Source organism: Aegilops tauschii, chromosome 3 (genome assembly GCF_002575655.3).
Source record: "Aegilops tauschii subsp. strangulata cultivar AL8/78 chromosome 3, Aet v6.0, whole genome shotgun sequence".
In the NCBI taxonomy this organism is placed as follows: domain Eukaryota; kingdom Viridiplantae; phylum Streptophyta; class Magnoliopsida; order Poales; family Poaceae; genus Aegilops; species Aegilops tauschii.
The window spans coordinates 580,147,232-580,172,707 of NC_053037.3; the positions used below are offsets into that span (position 1 = coordinate 580,147,232).

Genomic DNA, 25,476 nt, shown 5'->3' on the forward strand with positions numbered 1-25,476 from the left:
GGTATTACCTCCATAGAGAGGGCCCGAACCTGGGTAAACATCGTGTCCCCTGTCTCCTGTTACCATCGACCTTAGACGCACAGTTCGGGACCCCCTACCCGAGATCCACCGGTTTTGACACCGACAGGTTTCCCCTCTAGTCCTTGGTCTCCATGGCATGGGAGGGGCGAGAGCCCCTCCGAGAATGGATCTGTCTCTCTCTGTTTCTGCGCTCCAGATCTGGCCTTTCACCATTTCTTATATTCCCGGAGATCCGTAACTCCGATTGGATTGAAATTTGAACATGATTTTTATCCGGATATTAGCTTTCTTGCGGCGAAAGAAGGGCTCCAACCGCCTTACGGGGTGTCCACGAGGGTCAGGGGCGTGCCTGCCCCCTGGGGCGCGCCCCCTGCCTCGTGGCCCCCTCGGGCATCGTCTCGCGTTGATTCCACTTCCCATAATTCACATATATTCCAAAAAAATCTTCATCAGTTTTTATCCCGTTTGGACTCCGTTTGATATGGATTTTCTGCGAAACAAAAAACATGCAACAAACAGGAACTGGCACTGGGCACTCGATCAATTTGTTAGTTCCAAAAATAGTATAAAAAGTTGCCAAAAATATGTAAAAGTTGTATAATATTGGCATGGAACAATAAAAAATTATAGATACGACAGAGACGTATCAGCATCCCCAAGCTTAATTCCTGCTCGTCCTCGAGTAGGTAAATGATAAAAAAAGATAACTTTTGATGTGGAATGCTACCTAGCACAATCTTGATCATGTAATCTAATCATGGCATGAATATTAAGACACGAGTGATTCAAAGCAATAGTCTATCATTTGACATTAAGACAATAATACTTCAAGCATACTAATAAAGCAATCATGTCTTTTCAAAATAACATGGCCAAAGAGAGTTATCCATACAAAATCATATAGTCTGGCTATGCTCCATCTTCACCACACAAAATATTCAAATCATGCACAACCCCAATGACAAGCCAAGCAATTGTTTCATACTTTTAATGTTCTCAAACCTTTTCAACTTCACGCAATACATGAGCGTGAGCCATGGACATAGGACTATAGGTGGAATAGAATATGATGATGGAGGTTGTGTGGAGAAGACAAAAAAGGGAGAAAGTCTCACATCGACGCAGCTAATCAACGGGCTATGGAGATGCCCATCAATTGATGTCAATGCGAGGAGTAGGGATTGCCATGCAACGGATGCACTAGAGCTATAAGTGTATGAAACCTCAAACTGAAACTAAGTGGGTGTGCATCCAACTTGCTTGCTCATGAAGACCTAGGGCATTTGAGGAAGCCCATCGTTGGAATATACAAGCCAAGTTCTATAATGAAAATTCCCACTAGTATATGAAAGTGATAACTCAAGAGACTCTCTATATGAAGAACATGGTGCTACTCTGAAGCACAAGTGTGGTAAGGATAGTAACATTGTCCCTTCTCTCTTCTCTCTCTTTTTTTTTTCTTTTTTTCTTTTTTCTTCTTCTTTTTTTAGGCTTCTTTGGCCTCTCTCTTTTTTGGGGGGCTTCTTTGGCCACTTTTATTTTTCATAAAGTCCGGAGACTCATCCCAACTTGTGAGGGAATCATTGCTTCCATCATCCTTTCCTCACATGGGACAATGCTCTAATAATGATGATCATCACACTTTTATTTACTTACAACTCAATATTACAACTCGATACTAGAACAAAGATATGACTCTTTATGAATGCCTCCGGCGGTGTACCGGGATGTGTAATGATCTAGCGTAGCAATGACATCAAAAAACGGACAAGCGATGAAAACATCATGCTAGCTATCTTACGATCATGCAAAGCAATATGACAATAAATGCTCCAGTCATGTACATGATGATGATGGAAGTTGCATGGCAATATATCTCGGAATGGCTATGGAAATGCCATGATAGGTAGGTATGGTGGCTGTTTTGAGGAAGATATAAGGAGGCTTATGTGTGACAGAGCGTATCATATCACGGGGTTTGGATGCACCGGCGAAGTTTGCACCAACTCTCAAGGTGAGAAAGGGCAATGCACGGTACCAAAGAGGCTAGCAATGATGGAAGGGTGAGAGTGCGTATAATCCATGGACTCAACATTAGTCATAAAGAACTCACATACTTATTGCAAAAATCTATTAGTCATCGAAACAAAGTACTATGCGCATGCTCCTAGGGGGATAGATTGGTAGGAAAAGACCATCGCTCGTCCCTGACCGCCACTCATTAGGAAGACAATCAATAAATAAATCATGCTCCGACTTCGTTATATAACGGTTCACCATACGTGCATGCTACGGGAATCACAATCTTCAACACAAGTATTTCTACAATCCACAACTACCCACTAGAATGACTCTAATATCACCATCTTTATATCGCGAAACAATTGCAAGGAATCAAACATATCATATTCAGTGATCTACAAGTTTTATGTAGGATTTTATGACTAACCATGTGAATGACCAATTCCTGTCAACTCTCTAAATAGATATATATATAAGTGAAGCAAGAGAGTTTAATTCTTTCTACAAAAGATATGCCCACGCTCTAACAAATATAAGTGAAGCAAAAGAGCATTATACAAATGGCAGTTTTGTGAAGAGAAACAGGCAATCCAAACTTCAAATGATATAAGTGAAGCAGATGAAGCATTCTATAAAGCCATACTCAAAAAAATTTAAGTGAAGTGCAATGAGCATTCTATAAATCAACCATGGACTATCTCATACCAGCATGGTGCATAAAAGAAAAGTGAAAACTAAATGCAAAAGACGCTCCAAGATTTGCACATATCGCATGAACGAAACGAATCCGAAAACATACCGATATTTGTTGAAGAAAGATGGGATGCCTTCCGGGGCATCCCAAGCTTAGACGCTTGAGTCTCCTTGAATATTTACTTGGGGTGCCTTGGGCATCCCCAAGATTGAGCTCTTGTCTCTCCTCCTTCTCCTCACATCGACACCTCCTCGATCTTCGAACACTTCATCCACACAAAACTCAACGGAAAACTCGGTAAGATCCGTTACTATAATAAAGCAAATCACTACTCAAGTACTGTTGCAAACCAATTCATATTTTGTTTTTGCATTGTAGCTACTGTAATATAACTTTTCCATGGCTTAATCCACTGATAGAAATCGATAGTTTCAACAAAACAAGCAAACTATGCATCAAAAACAAAATCTGTCTTAAACAGGACAGTCTGTAGTAATCTGAACATTCACCATACCTCTGTTACTCCAAACATTCTGCAAAAATTAGGAAAAATAAACAATTTGTATAGGAAGACAGTGCAAAAAGTTTCAGACCCGTTTGACGTTCTAGTAAAAAAATGTAAAATCGCGCACTACAGCCAAAGTTTCTGATTCTGCACCGCACAAACCAACAAGCAATGTAAACATCCTAAAGGCAAATCTTGGCACATTATTTTTATAATACAATGGAATTGTACAAGGGGATAATTATTTTTGTTGAAAAGTTTCTTTAATCAAGATTCACAAAGTTTCCGTGAGCATGAACAAAGTTCAAGGCTAGCTCCCACATTAACAATGCTCGTCTTTCTCACTTTCACTTTCCTTTTCTGAAAAAGTTTTGAGTTCCCCTCTTTATTTTTTTGTTTTTAAACTATATAAAAGCACTCAACAGAAATAAATGACTCTCTAAAACTTCCGGGTTGTCTCCTTGGTAGCGCTTTCTTTAAAGCCATTAAGCTAGGCATATAGTGCTCAAATAATGGATCCACCTGGATCCCAAGGTACATCAAAGCCAATTTTAATTAACAATGATTTAGCATTACTAGTAAGCACAAAGCAACATATATCAAGCAACGACGAAGTCTAACCCTCTTTCTATGCATCGGCATGTCATAAAAGAACAATTCATGCACACATAGTAAAGGCCAATGCGTAGTATAAATAGTTTCTTGCAATTTGATCATATTGGAAACATCGAGAGGCGGAGATGTAGTTCCTCTCTCATAATAATTGCAAGTAGGAGCAGCAAGCACATGCATATTATATCTATCAAAATCATCATGTGTAGTACTAAAACGCAACCCATCAATATAATCCTTAATAAGGGCAAACTTCTCCGATATAGTGTAGTCGGGAGAATTCAAAAAGATAATAGGACTATCATGCGTGAGTGCAATAGCAACAATTTCATGTTTAACATAAGAAACTATAGCAAGTTCATCTCCATAAGCATAATTCATATTGGCATCTTGGCCACAAGCATAACAAGCATCATAAAAAAGGGATGTTTTAAAAGAATCAACGGGATCATAACAATCATCATAGCAATCATCCTTCGGTAAGCATGAAGGGAAATTAAACAATGTATGAGTTGAAGAGTTACTCTCATTAGAAGGTGGGCACAGGTAGCTAATCCGCTCTTCCTCCTTTTGTTCTTCGCTCTCTTCATCATCTTTTTCATCCAATGAGCCCACAGTTTCATCAATTCCTTCTTCCATAGACTCCTGCAAAATATTAGTCTCTTCTTGGACAGCGGAGGAGTCCTCAATATATGGTTTAACATAGGCATTAGAAGCATAATTATCATAACAATATTTAAGTATGGCAAAATTTTCCAATTTGTAAAGAGTAGCATCATACTTTCCAATCAAAGAAGCAATTTCATAAGCACCCTTAAAAGCAACAAATTCTTCAATTTGTTGAACATCATAGTAATTGTAAACACCCTGAGCATACGAAGATACGATTCCATTATCACTAAACTCACATTGGTAGGGAAGGTGTTTCTTAGGGTCTTCAGAACAACAAGTAAAATCATATATTTCACATAAATTCCAAGCATAGCATTGCAAACGATGAATTTGATCCAATAAAAGTTCCCCTTTTTCAGATATGCGGTGTCGCACATAACAAGCATGCTCATCTAAAGATTTGCCCTCAACTAAGCTAGTTGGGGTTTCAGCCCAAGCACATAGGGATCGAAGATGATCCAAGTAAAAAGCTTCAGGAGTGTGATAGATTTTGAGTGGTTCTTCAACCATTGGTTCAGTAGGTACCACTAATTTTTTTGATATTTTGCGTTTCCTACCCATAACTAAAGATAGAAAACAACTTAGAATAACAAATAAAAACTACTTAGTGATAAAGCAAACAAGCACACACGAGAATATTCACCCCACGCTATAACTCCCCGGCAACGGCGCCCGAAAAAGGTCTTGATAACCCACAAGTATAGGGGATCAATTGTAGCCTCTTTCGATAAGTAAGAGTGTCGAACCCAACGAGGAGCTAAAGGCAGAACAAATATTCCCTCAAGTTTTATCGACCACCGATACAACTCTACGCACGCTTGACGTTCACTTTACCTAGAACAAGTATGAAACTAAAAGTACTTTGTAGATGTTGTTGGATAGGTTTGCAAGAATATAAAGAGCACGTAAATAAAAACTAGGGGCTGTTTAGATGAAGACACAACTAAGTTAGTTTTAGTAGAGAGCTTGTTGTCACGCAAGACAGTTATTTGTCCCTAGGCAATCGATAACTAGACCGGTAATCATCTATTTATATAAAAAGTACTTGATGGGATCACCTTAATAAAGATAATTAGCTAAGAAAATCCCACAATAATTAGAAACATCCGACCTTTAATTTATCAGATTAAATAACCTCAACCGGTAGATTAGAGTTGATAGGAATTACCCACCTATGCCATGCACTAATTTTTTCTAAGCCTTTTCGATAGGAATTACCCACCAATGCCATGCACTAATTTTCCCTAGGCCTTTTCTATTAATCAATTCCCCGTTACTTTCTCTATTTACCCTAAAAAGTCTTTCCCATCAATCCAGCCTCCATCGTCACGCCGCCAGGGTGTTTGGAGGCGGATGCCCCCGGTCCTTCTCGTGGAGCTAGATGGATCCTCTCCTTCCCTACAAGGCTACACCACCATGGGATCCTCTCAGAGCTAGCTGGTGGCACTCCTCCCCAGCATGACGGGCTGCACACGTCCTCTACTATGGTGATCCTCTCCTTCCCTACAAGGCTACACCACCATGGGATCCTCTCAGAGCTAGCTGGAGGCACTCTTCCCCATACATGGAGCGGCCCCTCCCATACATGGCTAGCTGCAACGCCCGGGCGCCCAGCATGACGACCACTGATTCCCCATAGATAAACGACTGACGTGATCTAGCGGACATAAAGAGCTGACCACGGATTCCCCATAGATGAACGACTGACGTGATCTAGCGGACATAAAGATCCGTGAAGAGCGAGATGAAACGTACGTATAACCAGCATGAGAACAACAAGATATATGTTCAGTTAACAGCAGGGATTATCTCAATTCTTTACACCATCGATCAGGTCCTGACCCTCGCCTTCCCTCTAATCATGAATCATACAGATCGGCAGATTAGGCTGATGAATCCAATCCTTAATGCAGATCAGCATGAGATAAACGGAAATTCGCAACAAATAAAATATCCTACATGTATGTCGGTGACCTTTTTTTTTTAAAAGGAGGATCACCCCTGGCCTCATGTCGGTGATGTTGCCCAGGGCGACTACATGGACAAGCCCAGGTAATCGAGCTAGGCACCTATAAGTGCATATCAAGCTATATATATTATATCGCATATGGTTTATATATTGTTATATATTTTGATTAATATTTTTCTTATGTATTTTGTAGACCTGAGCAGTTACATAATACGAGTTCTGAAGTATGTCGGACGCAATTATTTGATACACCTTTTTATAGATGCATGTATTGTGTGCATGGAAGACCATGCTTATGTATGGGTATCTCCTCCTCAGCTCTGTCCACACTTCTGTGGTGACGGGTTGCAGCAGAATCACAACTACATCTTGGTTAGGTTTGCAAGCATCTCCGTGGAAATCATGGGCAAACATAATTAGAAAAGCTTGGAGATAGAGAAATAATGGAACGCCTTCCTTCTCATCCTTGGACTGGGAGGTCATGTGCGCAGACTGCTAGGAAGTTAAAGAAATTTCCGTTTAGCAGCAAGGTGAGCTGCACATACCTTGCTATGTACATACCCAAGCCCTACGGTATGCATATATAAGATGGCAGTGTGTTTTTTCGTTTATTCTTTGTGCTGGAGTGATCTGTGTGCTTTCCCTATGTTAGTCTATGCTGAAATTTGAGATGGGCTCTAGGCCCATATAGCAATTTCTGAAAAATCTCTAAGGGCCCATGTGGGTTATATGGCACTAGGTGTAGTGGGAGTTTAGTCCTACCCCGGAAGTGGAAGAGGAGTTGGACCTCCTTATAAGGGTTTCTCTTCTACATGCTATTGGAGCTTGAGAAGAGAAGAGGCCCTCGCGCACTCCTCCTCCGCCGCCCGCCTCGCCACGCCACGCCTCGTCACAGAGGTCCTTTTCCAGCAACTTCAAATCAGAAAGCCCCGACTCCCATAAAGAATGCTTGCAGATCTTTCTTTTTATTACGATGACGATATGGACCTCATTACTGTCTCATTTTCTTATATTTATATAAGTTCTTTTTTTTGGATTCGACATAACAAGAACAGAATCACGCTCTGTAGGATTTGAACCTACGACATTGGGTTTTGGAGACACACGTTCTACCGAACTGAACTAAGATTGCTTTCCGGGAGATAAAGCAGTAAAGAAAAGGATGATTTTTGTACCGCATGCATATAGAAAAATGAAACTCTGAATTTTGTCCAATTTGAATCGATCTCAATTGATCCCTCGTTACTGCCAATAGGAGAAGTAATAGGTAGGGATGACAGGATTTGAACCCCTGCCCTGTTTTCCACATCATAATTTATTCCTCCATCTATATACAACTTTCTTGTCATTTCTTCTTTTTGGTTTCATATAATAAATGATATACATCTAAAACCCAACATAACGTATAAAGAATGAATATTTATCGGTAATGCTCAGGAAGAAAGAAGGGGTCATCTTTTTGATTTTTATTCCACCCTCATGTACCCTTCTTTGCATTTTTTCTAAAGCCTGTTCAACCTCATATCACCTAGAGCAAGTCATGGACTTCTTCAATGAAAGAAAGTCTCATGGAAACGTTTTCAACTAAATAAGAACCATACAAAATAGATTTCTTGATCTTTTTATTTAGGAAAACGGATTTTTTCGCAGTTTTATCTTTTATCCTAAAGATATGCAGAACGAGTGTATTATGAAATGTTCGTTGTCTAGCTTGCATACATCGCTACTTAATCGTTTAGTGGTTATCGATGAAATTACTTCACCATAGAGAAAATATTATGGAAGTTTATATATATATATATATATATATATATATATATATATATATATATATATATATATATATATATATATATTATTGGTTGCTTTTGTTTATGTCCAATTGGAAAAGTTGATCTTCTAAATTCATATGTTTAGCCTAAAGTACGTAACTTGTGTTCCTCCCTGGTTCTTGCAAAGCCACCTAATCAAGCCTCACCTCATTTGTAGTTATAACATGTTCAGCTGAAAGCAAACTCCAAATAAAATTGGTTTACTATTAGTAACACATATACTTTTTTACCTTAGCTCTTTCTTTATTGTTCATTGAGCAGTTCAAATGCTTTGATTGCTTATCAGATAAGAGGTAAAAATATTCTTCATTCGTTTATTTTGTTAATTCAAAATTGCATTCAAATCCATTCTTTCTCATAACTTGAGAATATGTACAGCGCAGAACAAAAAAGAACGCAAATTTGATGAGTTGTAGGGGCGGACCCACTTCCACTGATTTCTTGCAGGAAGGTTCTATAAGGGAAGAAGAATCAGAGCTGTGACCTGGTAACCTTGATTTCTTTCAGAACGTCATTACGAGAGTAACAAAGAAAGAATAACGTAGATAGGAAGGAGCGAGCCGAGCCCCAAGGATAATGAATTGGTATGCCGGGTGCTTACTTGAGCAAGAAGCCAAGTCATCGATAATCAAAGAAAGGTGTGAGTGAACGAGCCCAACTTTCCGATTCAAATATGACTCCTTTCCACTTTCAACAAATAGAGAAATCTCCGCTAGGCTAGCAGTGGGTAACCAACGTAGTGCCCCATTCGTTCCATGACATCCAATCAGTTCTCCTCGGATTCCAATCCAATCTCCCAATCAGTGAGAAATAGAAGGTCGGATGAGATCTCGAACGTTGTCCCTACCTACTGAGGAATCAAAAGTGTACGTAGAAAAAGAGAGTGTTGGAAATGCATCGATGAGAACTTACCTTGTGAGTCACTACTCCGGCACTGGGCAGGAATACTACTAGCGAGGCTTATAGGCGGCTAGTTCTTAAAGAAATCTGTCAGCTATAACCTAGCCTATTGAATCTGGTACACCCGAAGCACGAAACTAGATAGGTAGCCCTACCTACGACTAGAAAAGTATCGTATTTTTTTCTTCCAGTAAATCTTCCACTCATTCCTTCCATTATGGAATATCATTTGGAGTGTATTTTCCCTCTCAAAAAAGGCTTCGCCCTCACTTCACTGAACTTATTGGAAATGCCTAGGACAGAGTTCATTCACTTGCCCAGCAGCCCTACTCCTCATAGTTGATCCGAATTTCTGTCCTTGATAGACTCAATCAGGAAGAGGAAGACTTGATAAAAGATGAAAAGAAAGGATTGATTACCTTTTTAAGTCAAGAAAAGAAAGGAAAGGGCTATTTATGAGTTTATGTAGATGAAGTTTCAGATTCTTGGATGAGCGGAACATCTTTGAGACAAATCATCTCCACCCGGGTACATAGCTTCATCCAAACCATGGTTCCACGAATTGTTGACTCGCTCTAGAAAAGAGCTTCGTAGTTGGGAGCTCTGAACCGATGATCGATATGGTTTCCTAGGATGAGAACTATGGTTTACTACTTGACAATAAGAAAGTTGTTTTATCTTTTTTTCACTTTTTGAGGTGTTTTGCCTAGTCTGAGTTTCCCCTTCTTCTATTTGATCAAGATGGATAGCAAAAAAGCATGAATAGGCCTACTGGGATGGAAGGAGAGAAGGACTGAACGAGAAAAGGAAATACCTCTTTGTTTACCTTGGAATGAATTGCTCAACTACTTAGGTAACGAAACAAAACGTTCATCTAAGATCTTTCTTAAAAAAAGATAGGACTGTACGACAGTTCTCGTTAGTAGATTCGCAGAACAGAAGAAGAAGTTCACTCTGACTTGCGCACTACAAAAAGGCAGCCAACGACTTCGGATGTACTCCGTCTTTCGAGCCTCTGTTTAGCTTCAAAAGATAAGGCGCTAGTGCAACGAACGCTGCTTTGGTGCGTCCCACCCCAACTAACTAGTGCTTGACTTGACTTTCCCCCGCGCACTATCCAATGAATAAGGAGAAGGCCGGCCTATCAATGACCGAGCCAGTCTGATCTCCTTTATACTTACCTCAAACAACGAGCGAAGTCGAGATGTTGATGAGAAAGGGGCTTTTCTCAAGGCCAAAGAGTGCTCTTTGAAGGCTACTATGCATCCTTACGAATACAAGAGTGTTTTTTTTGTTTTGGGTATAGCAGGACTTGAACCTACGACCATTAGGTTAAAAGCCCAATGCTCTACCAACTGAGCTATACACCCGATTTTACAAGAAGGCTTGGTGCGGAAAAGAAAAGAGGGCGGCCTGGCCCCTTTTCTTCTTATCATATCACAAGGGCGCGACTCTGTATGGTATAGTACTGTGGAGCAAGTTTGGGAGTCCTTTCCACTCATTGAGGATTCTATCTAAAAAAGAAGGTCAACGGGGGAGACTACTTTGAAGTCCGGGCTGAACAAACTACTTCTCCTGCTACCAAAACAGAGAAATAAGGAAATAAGATGGATTCGTCTAATAAAATACCCAATGCCTGTAGTTGAAGAATTGTTGGATGAGTTATCTTGTGCTGTTTGGTTTACTAAGCTGGATCTGAGAGCTGGTTACCATCAGATAAGATTACATGAAGCGACGAATACAAAACGGCATTCAAGACCCACGTCACTATGAATTTTAAGCTATTTGGGCTCACAAATGCACCACCCACCCTCCAGAGTGCTATGAACACAATTCTGGCTGAGCTGACTAGGGTTTGTGTTCTTGTTTTTGTTGATCACATCTTAATCTACAACAAATCCTTGCAAGATCATGTCACCTATTTGCAGCAAGTATTTGACCTTCTGAAGCAGAATCAACTATATGTGAAGTTGAATAAATGTTCGTTTGCTCAACCACAGATAGAATACCTGGGTCATGTCATTAGTGGGCAAGGGGTGGCTACAGACTAAAAGAAGATCCTCACAGTGAAAGAGTGGCCTACTTCCAAGTCAAGCACATTAGAGTTTGGGCTTGCGGGATTGAGCCGAGCCGAGCTTACACCTACGCGCTTATTTTTGCTAGTCACTAACGGAGAGTTCTCTGACAGCTGGGCCACGATCTAAGACGTCGGATCGTGGGCTGTCACGGACTCGGACGTGGGTCGAGCCCACGTCTCTCCACGCAGCTGCGCCTATATAAGTGTGCGGTGTCTCCTAACCCTAGCCGCCACGAACAGAACAGATCTGCTCCACGCGCACGCCCACCATCGTTCCCTTGCTGCTGCCGCCGCCGGTGACTCCATCCCGTCCGCCGCGTACACAGTCGACGGGAGAGCAGGTCTCCGAAACCACGCCCTTCTGGTTCCTGTATGGGGTGAGGGGCGAATAGGTTTTTGGGCAGCGATTACGCGACTGCTCACTTCCGATTGTCTACTTCCTCTACGTCCGCGTCGTCTTCATCATCACCATGTCCGCCGACACCGAATGTGCCACCGCCGAGAAAGCTGAAGCTGACAAGAAGGCCGCCGAGGACGCCGCTGCTGCCACCAAAGCCGCGGCCTCTGCATGGCCTACTGGAGGGTATAACTCGTTTATCCCGCTCCTACTGTCTTCTGTTTTAGCCATGCTAGCGTTATATGTAGATCTTTCTGTAATTAGCGTAGTATGTGCTAGTTTGACTGAATATCAGTATGCGTTTATATGTGTCAATGCCATGCTAGTCATTTATTCGTGGATTAATTTAATCAAGAAATTGCCTATTTACTCAACAATCCAAAAACCTATTATGTGTAGGAATTTTTCGGCAAGTGGCTTTGCCGCTGCACTGAAACCGGATAAGTTTACCGGTACATACTTTAAGCGTTGGCAGACTAAGACCACGTTATGGCTCACGGCTATGAACGTGTTCTGGGTCACCGGTGTCTCCACGGGAATGATTGCTCCTAAACAGGAGAAGGCGTTCAAGGAGGCTACCGTTGTGTTTCTCGGAGCAGTTCTTAGCGTGATCGGAGATAAACTGGTCGACGCATATTTACATGTGCATGTCGCCAAGGACTTGTGGGAGGCGCTCGAATCTAAGTTCAGGGCAGCCGATGCCGGAAGCGAGATGTATATTATAGAGCAGTTCCACGCTTACAAGATGGTTGAAAACCGTCCTGTATTGGAGCAGGCTCATGAGATAATATGCATTGTTAAGGAGCTTGAACTTCTTAAGTGCGATTTACCGGGCAAGTTTGTCGCGGGCTGCATAATCGCTAAGCTCCCTAATTCCTGGAGGACCTTTGCCACCACTCTGAAACATCAGAGGCGTGAATTCTCTGTGGAGGATGTCATTGGCCATCTGAGTGTTGAGCAGAATTCAAGGGCAAAGGACTCGCACGGAAAAGGGGCCGAAGGGACTTCTGTCGCCAACATGGTGAACGAGAAGAACTTCAACTCCCACAAGCCCAAGGGAAAGAACGGTGTCCAACACAATACCGACTTTAAGAAGAAGGCTAAGAAGACCTTCAAGAAGAACAAGAAGGACGAGGGCTGCTTTACTTGTGGTTCGGTTGAACATTGGGCCAACAAGTGCCCAAACAAGTACAAGAAGTCAGGACATGACTCCAAGTCCGTCAACATGATTGTGGACAACAATGAGAATGGTGCACCTAGGTACGGTAATTTATTTACTGTTTTTTCAGTGTTTCAGCCCACCGATTGGTGGGTGGACACAGGTGCAGGTGTACATGTGTGTGCTGCCATGTCATTGTTCACTTCTTACCAGGTCACATGCCATGGGTCCGTATTGATGGGGAATGGCGCGAGTGCTTCTATTCATGGTGTTGGCACGGTCGATCTGAAGTTTACTTCGGGAAGGATCGTGCAGCTGAAGAACGTGCAGCATGTCCCCGCCATCAAGAAGAACCTCGTTAGTGGCTCCCTTCTATGTAGAGAAGGGTTTAAGTTGGTTTTCGAGTCTAATAAATTAGTTGTTACGAAATATGGACTCTTTGTTGGAAAAGGTTATGAGATCGGGGGGATGTTCCGCCTTTCCCTCGCAGATTTTTGTAATAAAGTCGTGAACCATGTTCATTCGAATGTTAATGAATCTGAAGTTTGGCATTCATGTCTTTGTCACATTAGTTTCGGTGTTATGACGCGGCTAGCCAAGTTGGATTTAATCCCGAGTTTTACTTTAGCCAAAGGTTCTAAGTGCCTTTCATGTGTGCAAGCTAAGCAACCTCGCAAGCCTCACAAGGCCGCGGAGGAGAGACACTTGGCACCATTAGAACTCATACATTCTGATCTTTGTGAGATGAATGGTGTGTTGACTAAAGGTGGAAAGAAATACTTCATGACATTGATAGATGATTCCACTAGATATTGCTATGTGTATCTGTTAAATACTTAAGATGAGGCTCTACACTACTTTAAAATCTATAGGGTAGAAGTTGAGAATCAACTTGAAAAGAAAATTAAACGAGTCTGGTCAGATCGTGGTGGAGAGTACTTCTCGAGTGAGTTTGATTCCTTCTGTGTGGAACACGACATTATTCATGAGAGGACGCCTTCCTATTCACCCCCAGTCAAACGGGGTTGCCGAGCGGAAAAACCGTACTCTAACTGATTTGGTTAATGCCATGTTAGATACATCGGGTTTATCCGAGGCATGGTGGGGGGAGGCTATACTGACGGCATGTCATGTCCTAAATAAAGTTCCGGCAAAGGATAATGAGATCACTCCCTATGAGAAATGGGCAAAGAGAAGGACAACACTCTCGTACTTGCGCACTTGGGGCTGTCTGGCGAAAGTCAATGTGCCGATCCCCAAAAAGCGTAAGCTTGGACCCAAGACTGTGGACTGCGTTAATTTGGGCTACGCTAAGAACAACGTTGGCTATAGATTTCTAGTAGTGAAATCTGAGGTACCTGACCAGAAGGTCGGTACAATTATGGAGTCTAAGGATGCTGCATTCTTCGAGGATATTTTTCCTATGAGAGATATGCAAAGCACTTCTAGACAGGAATCTGAGGAGACTCCTGAACCTGCCATCCCTATGGAATATTATGAACAAACACATGATGAAAATCCTGAGGAGGATGACGAGGAAACCCTTGGTAGGGGCAAGAGACAAAGGACTGCAAAGATCTTTGGTGATGATTTCTTCGTGTACCTCGTGGATGATACTCCCACTTCTATTTCAGAAGTGTATGCCTCTCCAGAAGCTGACTACTGGAAGGATGCGGTCCGTAACGAGATGGATTCCATCATGGCTAACGGGACATGGGAGGTTACTGAACGTCCCTATGGTTGCAAACCATTAGGATGTAAGTGGGTGTTCAAGAAGAAGCTTAGGCCCGATGGTACGATTGAAAAGTACAAGGCTAGGCTTGTGGCCAAGGGCTATGACCAGAAAGAAGAGGAAGATTTCTTCGACACTTATTCACCTGTGGCTAGACTGACCACCATTCGAGTATTACTCTCATTGGCAGCCTCGCATGGTCTTCTCGTCCACCAGATGGATGTTAAGACGGCTTTTCTGAATGGAGAGCTAAACGAGGAAATCTACATACAACAGCCAGATGGCTTTGTGATAGATGGTCAGGAAAGAAAGGTGTGTAGGTTGCTGAAATCTTTATATGGCCTGAAGCAAGCACCTAAGCAATGGCATGATAAGTTCAATACAACTCTGACATCTGTTGGTTTCGTTGTTAATGAGGCTGACAAATGTGTATACTATCGCCATGGTGGGGGCGAAGGAGTTATACTGTGCTTGTATGTTGATGACATACTGATATTCGGAACCAACCTCAAAGTCATTGAGGAGGTCAAGTCGTTTCTGTCTCAGAACTTTGAGATGAAAGACCTTGGTGTGGCTGATGTTATCTTGAACATCAAGCTACTGAGAGATAATGAGGGTGGGATTACACTTCTGCAATCCCACTATGTTGAGAAGGTGTTGAGTCGTTTTGGATATTCGGATTGCACACCATCTCAAACACCATATGATCCTAGCGTGTTGATTCGAAAGTCCAAAGGCACGGCTATAGATCAGTTGAGATACTCTCAAATCATTGGTTCACTGATGTACCTAGCGAGCGCAACAAGGCCCGACATCGCGTTTGCTGTGAGCAAACTGAGCCGGTTTGTTTCCAAACCGGGTGATGTACATTGGCATGCTGTTGAACGAGTTATGCGCTATCTGAAAGGTACTATGAACTATGGACTTCACTATACCGGAGACCCGTCGGTACTTGAAGGGTATAGTGATGCAAATTGGATCTCTGATGCTGATGAGATGAAGGCCACAAGTGGGTATATGTTTACTCTTGGAGGTGGCGCTGTTTCCTGGAAGTCTTGCAAGCAAACGATCTTAACGAGATCGACAATGGAAGCAGAATAACGACATTAGACACATCTGGTGTTGAAGCGAGATGGCTTCGAGATCTTTTGATGGACTTGCCATTGGTTGATAAACCGGTTCCGGCTATCCTTATGAACTGTGACAATCAGACTGTCATCACCAAGGTGAAGAGTTCAAAGGACAACATGAAGTCCACCAAACACATAAGAATGAGATTAAAAGCTGTCAGAAAATTAAGAAACTCCGGAGTGATAGCGTTGGACTATGTCCATACGGCTAAGAATCTGGCAGATCCCTTTACGAAAGGGCTATCACGTGTTGTTATAGATAATGCATCGAGGGAGATGGGTATGAGACCCACATGAGTTGCCATGGTAGTAACCCAACCTATGTGATCGGAGATCCCGTGAATTAGGACCTGGGAAAACAAGCCAGTGGTGAACTGAGGAGAGTAACTATACTAACCCACTCCGTTGGAGATGCAATACTCTCGATACTGTATGGTAGGATGACTACTGTCTTAAAGTGTTCCGAAGCTTATATAAGCAAGATGCTATCCTACAGAGCGATCTTTGGAGGAACACACCTATATGAGCCCGACTGCTGGTCACAGTCTATGAGATTGGGGTGATCTCTAGTAAGCTCATGAATAGGCCAGGAGTGTGACTTATATGCTCCACCTGAGGGGTCAGCCTTCGGCAGCCCAGTACTAGTGAGACATGTGGTGAAACTTCTTTACGCCAAACTGACAATTCAAGGCATAGTCCATTGTTCAGTTGTGAAGGAGTGTAGCTACTTGCTCTAGGTGAAGCTCAACCTTAACGGGTCTTCATTGAAACACTGGTATATCGAAACAGTAATTGGAACAGAGGACACAATGGGCCCTCGAGATCTGGTGGGGGATTGCTGAAATTTGAGATGGGCTCTAGGCCCATATAGCAATTTCTGAAAAATCTCTAAGGGCCCATGTGGGTTATATGGCACTAGGTGTAGTGGGAAGTTTAGTCCCACCCCGGAAGTGGAAGAGGAGTTGGACCTCCTTATAAGGGTTTCTCTTCTACATGCTATTGGAGCTTGAGAAGAGAAGAGGCCCTCGCGCACTCCTCCTCCGCCGCCCTCCTCGCCACGCCACATCACGACGCCCTGCACCGCGGGTTGCGGGATTGAGCCGAGCTGAGCTCACACCTACGCGCTTATTTTTGCTAGTCACTAACGTAGAGTTCTCTGACAGCTGGGCCACGATCTAAGACGTCGGATCGTGGGCTGTCACGGACTCGGACGTGGGTCGAGCCCACGTCTCTCCACGCGGCTGCGCCTATATAAGTGTGCGGTGTCTCCTAACCCTAGCCGCCACGAACAGAACACATCTACTCCACGCGCACGCCCACCGTTGTTCCCTTGCTGCTGCTGCGCCGGTGACTCCATCCCATCCGCCGCGTACACGGTCGAAGGGAGAGCAGGTCTCCGAAACCACGCCCTTCTGGTTCCTGTACGGGGTGAGGGGCGAATAGGTTTTTGGGCAGCGATTACGCGACTGCTCACTTCCGGTCGTCTACTTCCTCTACGTCCGCATCGCCTTCATCATCACCATGTCCACGACGCCGAACGTGCCGCCGCCGAGAAAGCTGAAGCTGACAAGAAGGCCGCCGAGGACGCCGCTGCTGCCACCAAAGCCGCGGCCTCTGCATGGCCTACTGGAGGGTATAACTCGTTTATCCCGCTCCTACTGTTTTCTGTTTTAGCCATGCTAGCGTTATACGTAGATCTTTATGCAATTAGCGTAGTATGTGCTAGTTTGACTGAATATCAGTATGCGTTTATATGTGTCAATGCCATGCTAGTGATTTACTCATGGATTAATTTAATCAAGAAATTGCCTATTTACTCAACAGTCTACTCTTTAGAAGTTGAATGATTTATACAATGTCATAGACAATGATATGTATGCCATTGTTCATCTGAAGCTTGATACTCTTCAGAGGTTGGATGATATATGCCAATGTAATGGACCAAATGCTATTTGTGCTATTGTTCGTCTGCAGTTTGAACTTAATTAGGTCTCGGCAAGAAAAAAATCGAGAAGCTTGGAGGTGAAGCAATAATACATCATTTTCCTTCTGATGTGGAACGGCGCCTCATTTTGTTTTTCTTGGCGTGACATACATGGACAGCTGCTGAAGGAGAACAAAAGGGAGATAAAGCATGGGTGAGTGAGCAGTTCAGTGTCAGCGTTCTGCCTCAGTCGTTCCACATCCTAGAGCAGACAGCCCTCGACCTACGCAAGGAGACCCATGAAATTATGGTTTAGCATTATCCCCATGACACTCCCGGATTACATACTTACTGGCTGCAACCTTTAGCTCGACAATGAATAGGTAACGGCAGGTTTATGCGTGACTAGCCACAACTGGTACTGTAAACAATGGCTCGATTACGATCTTCCCATAACCATCACATGTCCATATATTGATTGCTGATTACTTTTTTTAGTATACACTTGCAAGATGATGCTGAGTTAAACACAGGCAAGCTGCTCTTGCCAGTAGCGGAGCAACGAAGTTGTTATTGCACCGAGACTGTACAGAAGATTAACCAAATGTTGAGAGACGACCATCGGTTGGTTATATTTTTCGTGGTATTTCATTTCTTTTCTTGACAACCCTCTCTGGTTAGCACATACTTTTGTTTAGGAATTTCTGACTAGCAAAGTCTTTGTAGAATCCAATATAACTCATTTACTTAGAAACAATGGTTTGATCCTTAGTAAACTTTACAGCCAATCACTATCTTATTTTACAAATCAATGCTAAAATGATATTAACTTAAAGATGACACGCTTCTTGTGGAAACCTTAAGGGTAATTGCTACAGTCGAAATCGTAGTTTGGTGTCCGTTTACCAATAATTTTTTCATCGATCTTAGTGGTCACAAAGCAATAGAATAAGACAGGAGGAATATAAATCAAGTCACAACTTCTACTTCTTATTTGCTCCTGATGTAAAATGTATTCTATGCCATTTTCTATGTTTGTTCAGGTTTCTTAGGTATGTATCGGGCGAAACTTGTGCAAACACTCATATACTAAAGGAGTAAACAAGTTATATTTGATATTTACAAGACAACCATTTTGTAGCTAGGTAGAAAAATCATGCATATCTTAGTGGAATAGTTCAAATGTATATTCACAAAACAAGTATTTTTAGCTATGCTGACAAGCTCAATTTATCTCCCATATGCAGTTATATAACCTGGAATGATAACTATTATCTAGAAGAAGTATATAACCTTGATAATTGTTTTTATTACTTATCTTTCATGTATATACGTCATGTGGTGTGTCTTATCCTATTCTTACATGGTCTTTTATGATAGGAGAGATGCTGGATATATCGTGTGATTGCGAGTTAGTAAAATAGTCAGTATATTGCTAAGTTCTTCGATAACATGATTTTCTTTTGCTATTAGTTGCATTTTGGTTGTATGTATTTTTTGCACAATGGGTCGGTCAAGCCGGCCACACCACAAACACAATACACACAAGGATTCGAGCACATAGCATTAAAAGAGAACAACAACAACAACAACAACAACAACAACAACAACAACAACAACAACAACAACAACAACAACAACAACAACATAGCCATCAGATATTTCCCCAAAACATGAAAGGGGCGCCTCTTATAATAAAAATCAAGACCAGCCCAAAGAACCAGAAAATATTTACTTCTTTCTAACTATCTTAATTAAATACTAGCCCGCGCGAAGAGCGGCCACTCTGCTAGTTATTACAATTTTATTTGAGGGAGAGGCATAAGCTAACATACTTTCTCTTATTGGATCATATGCACTTATGATTGGAACTCTAGAAAGCATCCGCAACTACTAAAGATCATTAAGGTAAAACCCAACCATAGCATTAAAGCATCAAGTCCTCTTTATCCCATACGCAACAACCCCCTTACTCGGGTTTATGCTTCTGTCACTCAAGCAACCCACTATAAGCGAATCATGAACGTATTGCAACACCCTACAGCGGGAATCCCTCATGCTTGCGCGACACGAAGAGCACCATAGGACAGCACCAATAATAAAACATGCAACTCAAACCAATCACGATCATCAATTAACCCATAGGACAAAACGGATCTACTCAAACATCATAGGATAGCCATACATCATTGGGAAATAATATATAGCGTTGAGGACCATGTTTAAGTAGAGATTACAGCAGGTAAAAGAGGGGTTACACCGCTGCATAGAGGGGGGAAGAGTTGGTGATGAGGGCGGTGAAGTTGTTGGTGTAGATTGCGGTGATGATGATGGCCCCGACGGCGTTCCGGCGCCACCGGAAGAGAAGGGGAGAGGGGCCCCCTTCTTCTTCTTCTTCCTTGACCTTCTCGCTATATGGGAGAAGGGTTTCCCCTCTGGTCCTTGGTCTCCATGGCATGGGAGGGGCGAGAGCCTCTCGCCCCTCCGAGATTGGATCTTTCTCTCTGTCTCTCTCTGTTTCTGCGCTCCCGGATCTGGCCTTTCACCGTTTCTTATATTCCCAGAGATCCGTAACTCCGATTGGATTGAAATTTGAACACAATTTTTATCCGGATATTAGCTTTCTTGCGGCGAAAGAAGGTCTCCAACCGCCTTACGGGGTGTCCACGAGGGTCAGGGGCGCGCCTGCCCCCCCGGGGCACGCCCCCCTGCCTCGTGGCCCCCTCGGGCATCGTCTCGCGTTGATTCCACTTCCCATAATTCACATATATTCCAAAAAAAAAATCTCCGTCAGTTTTTATCCCGTTTGGACTCCGTTTGATATGTAATTTCTGCGAAACAAAAAACATGCAACAAACAGGAACTGACACTGGGCACTGGATCAATATGTTAGTCCCAAAAATAGTATAAAAAGTTGCCAAAAGTATGTAAAAGTTGTATAATATTGGCATGAACAATAAAAAATTATAGATACGACAGAGACGTATCACATACCAAGGAGTACTATGAGAAATATTTATTGCAGCTAACTGCTCATCAGGAAAACTATCATCAATAGGTAGTGGGTCATCAAGCACATTTTCAAGCCTAGACAAGTTATCAGCTGCGGGGTTCTCAGCTCCTTTTCTATCAATGATATGTAAATCAAATTATTGCAACAAGAGAACCCAACCAATAAGTCTAGGTTTAGCATCTTTCTTTTCCATAAGATATTTAATAGCAGCATGGTCTGTGTGAACAGTTACGTTGGAATCAACAATATAAGGTCTAAATTTATCACAAGCAAACACCACTGCTAAGAATTCTTTTTCAGTAGTAGCATATTTTCTTTGAGCACTATCTAGAGTTTTACTAGCATAATGAATAACATTCAATTTCTTATCAACTCTTTGTCCTAGAACAACACCAACAGCATAATCACTAGCATCACACATAATTTCAAAAGGCAAGTTCCAATCAGGTGGTTGAACAATAGGTGCAGTAATTAAGGCTTTCTTGAGTGTTTCAAAGGCTTCAAGACAATCATCATCAAAAACAAAAGGAGTATCCTTTTGCAAAAGATTAGTAAGAGGCCTAGAAATTTTAGAAAAGTCTTTGATAAATCTCCTATAGAAACCAGCATGACCTAGGAAACTACGAATACCTTTGATGTCCTTAGGACATGGCATTTTCTCAATTGCATCAACCTTAGCTTGATCCACTTCAATACCTCTTTCAGAAATTTTATGACCCAAGACAATGCCTTCATTAACCATAAAGTGGCACTTCTCCCAATTCAAGACAAGATTTGTTTGTTCACATCTCTGCAAAACTCGATCAAGATTGCTTAAACAATCATCAAAAGACTTCCCATAAACAAAAAAGTCATCCATGAAAACCTCAACAATCTTTTCACAAAAGTCAGAGAATATAGCTATCATGCATCTTTGAAAGGTAGCAGGTGCATTACATAAACCAAAAGGCATATGTCTATAAGCATAGGTTCCAAAGGGACAAGTAAAAGTGGTCTTTTCTTGATCAGGTTGAGAAACAGGTATTTTTGAAATGCCAGAGTATCCATCAAGGAAGCAAAAGAGTGTGTGCTTAGATAATCTTTCAAGCATTTGATCAATAAAAGACAAAGGGTAATGATCTTTTCTAGTTGCTTTGTTTAATTTTCTAAAATCAATTACCATTCTATAGCCTGTAACAATTCTTTGTGGAATAAGTTCATTCTTATCATTAGGAACAACAGTTATACCTCCTTTCTTAGGGACACAATGAACATGACTCACCCATCTACTATCAGCTATGGGATAGATTATACCTGCTTCTAGAAGTTTTAATATTTCCGTTCTTACCACCTCTTTCATCTTCGGATTTAACCGACGTTGGTCATCAACAATGGGTTTAGCATCAAGTTCCATATTAATTTTGTGCTGACATAGAGTGGGACTAATGCCCTTCAAATCATCAAGAGTATATCCAATAGCAGCCCAGTGCTTCCTTATAACTTTCAATAATCTTTCTTCTTCATGTTCTGAAAGGTTAGCACTAATAATAACAGGATATATCTTCTTTTCATCAATATAAGCATATTTCAAAGTGTCTGGCAATTGTTTTAATTCAAACACAGGATCACCTTTAGGTGGAGGAGGAACTCCAAGAGTTTCAATAGGCAAATTGTGTTTAAGCAAAGGATGTTTTTCAAAGAAAATCTTATCTATTTCATTTCTTTCATGCATATGTAAATCATTTTCATGGTCTAGCAAATATTGTTGTAAAGGATCAGTAGGTGGCAAAGCAATAGAAGCAAGACCACTTAATCATCCTTACTAGGCAATTCTTTTTCATGAAGATTTCTACTAAACTTGGAAAAATTAAACTCATGAGACTCATCACCAAAACCAACACCAACAGTTTGTTTCTTACAATCTATCTTAGCATAAACTGTGTTCAAGAAAGTTATACCAAAGATAATGGGACATAAGTCATCTTGTGGGGAACCAAGGACAAGAACAGTAGGGTATTTCATTTTCCCACACAAGACTTCAACATCTCTAACAATCCCAATTGGTGCTATGGTGTCTCTATTAGCAAGTTTAATAGTAGCATCTATTTCTTCTATCTCAGTAGGTGCTATGTCTTTCATAATTTCTTGATATAAAGTGTAAGGAATAGCACTCACACTAGCACCCATGTCACATAAACCATGATAACAGTGATGTCCTATTTTAACTGAAATAACAGGCATGCCAACAACAAGTCTATGTTTATCTTTTCTATCAGGTTTAGCAATTCTAGCAGCTTCTTCACAGAAGTAAATAACATGCCCATCAATATCTTCTTCCAAGAGATCTTTAACCATAGCAATGCTAGGTTCTACTTTAATTTGTTCATGAGGTTTAGGTGTTCTAATATAGCTTTTGTTAACCACAGTTGAAACTTCAACATGTTCCTTTATCCTAACAGGGAAATGTGGTTTCCCAACATAAGCAGAAGGAACGACTGGATCAACATTATAAAGTATAGTTTCTTCTTTAATTGGTACTGGTTCTTTAATTTCTTCTTTAATAGGTGGGTGATATTTAAACCACTTCTCTTTAGGGAGTTAAACATGAGTAGCAAATGATTCACAAAAGGAGGCTACTATCTCAGAGTCAAGTCCATATTTAGTGCTAAACTTTTGAAAAGCATCGGTATCCATAAAAGATTTAACACAATCATACTTAAGCTTAATACCTGACTCTTTACCTTCGTCGAGTTCCCAATCTTCAGAGTTGCGTTTAATTCTTTCTAAAAGATCCCACCGGAATTCAATAGTCTTCTTCATAAAAGAACCAGCACAAGAAGTATCAAGCATGGTTTGATCATTACGAGAAAGCCTGGCATAAAATTTCTGGATAATAATTTCTTTTGAGAGCTCATGATTGGGGCATGAATATAACATAGACATAAGACTCCCCCAAGCTAGAGCGATACTTTCTCCTTCACGAGGCCAAAAATTATATATATAATTCCGATCACGATGAACTAGATGCATAGGATAATTTTTTTGGTGGAATTCCAATTTCAAACGATTCCAATTCCATCATCCAATATCATCGCATAGCCTATACCATGCTAATGCTTTTCCCTTCAAAGATAAAGGGAAAACCTTTTTCATCACCTCATCTACGGGTAAACCTGCAAACTTAAACAATCCACAAATTTGTTCCACATATATCAAGTGCATATCAGGATGTTCTGTTCCATCTCCTGTATAAGGATTAGCTAGCAGTTCTTCTATCATACCCGAAGGAATTTCATATTCAATATTTTCAGTAGGAGCTAATTGTGGTTCCAGACGAGGTGAAGATACCCCAAACAAACCCCTCAAAAGATTGTTTTCCATAGTAACAAGTGACAATAAATTTCAGCACACTATATAAATGTTTCCTTACCAAATTCCACTTATCAAAGGTGCTTCACTCCCCGGCAACGGCGCTAGAAAATAGCCTTGATGACCTACAAGTATAGGGGATCAATTTTAGCTCTTTTCGATAAGTAAGAGTGTCGAACCCAACGAGGAGCAGAAGGAAATGACAAGTAGTTTTCAGTAAGGTAATGTCTGCAAGTGCTGAAATTGTGAGTAGCAGAGTAGTTTGATAGCAAGATAATTTGTAACGAGCAAGTAACAATAATAGTAAAAAGTATGCAGCAAGGTAGCCCAATCCTTTTGAGGCAAAGGACAGGCCAAAACGGTCTCTTATGATAAGAAAATCGTTCTTGAGGGTACACGGGAATTTCATCTAGTCACTTTCATCACGTGGTTTGATTTGTGTTCGCTACTTTGATAATTTAATATGTGGGTGGACCGGTGCTTAGGTGATGTTCTTACTTGAACAAACATCCTACTTATGATTAACCCTCCTGCAAGCATCCGCAACTACGAGAAAAGTATTAAGAATAAATTCTAACCATAGCGTTAAACTCAAGGATCCAATCGGTCCCTTACGGAATAGCGCATAAACTGGGGTTTAAGCTTCTGTCACTCTCGCAACCCACCATCTAATTGATACTCCACAATGCATTCCCTTAGGCCCAAATATGGTGAAGTGTCATGTAGTCGACGTTCACATGACACCACTAAGGGAATAACAACATACATACTATCAAAATATCAAACACATATCAAGTTCACATGATTACTTGCAACATGATTTCTCCCTTGACCTCAAGAACAAAAGTAACTACTCACAAATGATAAACATGCTCATGATCAGAGGAGTATTAAATAGCATATTGGATCTGAACATATAATCTTCCACCAAATAAACCATATAGTAATCAACTACAAGATGTAATCAACACTACTAGTCACTGACAAGCACCAATCTATAGTTCTGGTAACAAGATTGAATACACGAGATGAACTAGGGTTTGAGATGAGATGGTGCTGTTGGAGATGTTCACTACTGGAATCAGCTAATTTGCCATCTGCTAGCTCTTTGCCGTCTGCTAGCTGACGGCAAAGAAGCTCTTTTCCATCAGCTACCCAAAAGCAGACGACAAAGAAAGGGCAGACGGGAAAGAAGCTCTTTGCCATCTGCCAGCTCTTTGTCGTCTGCCAGCAGACGGCAAAGAATCTTTGCCGTCCGCTGGCGGACGGCAAAGAGTGAGGTGGCCCCCACCCCCCGCCCGTTTGGGAAAAACTTAACGGGCCACCTCTTTGCCGTCCGCTAGCAGACGGCAAAGAGGGGCGGACGGCAAAGAGCTCACTACCTAAGGGCCCGTACCCCCCGCCCGTTACTCACTTCGTCTCTCCCTCGCCGTTTCTCTCCTCCCACCCCGCCGCCGCCGCCGCTGCCC

General features: G+C 41.7%; 1 non-coding gene and 1 pseudogene across 1 annotated transcript; both read right to left on the bottom strand.

The window, feature by feature from the left end:
• The window catches only part of LOC141042521 (jasmonate O-methyltransferase-like), a 114,920-nt pseudogene that overhangs the window by 22,950 nt on the left and 66,494 nt on the right, over positions 1-25,476 (bottom strand).
• On the bottom strand, positions 10,525-10,597 carry TRNAK-UUU (transfer RNA lysine (anticodon UUU)). The gene has a single exon. It is a non-coding gene; the product is annotated as a tRNA-Lys (tRNA).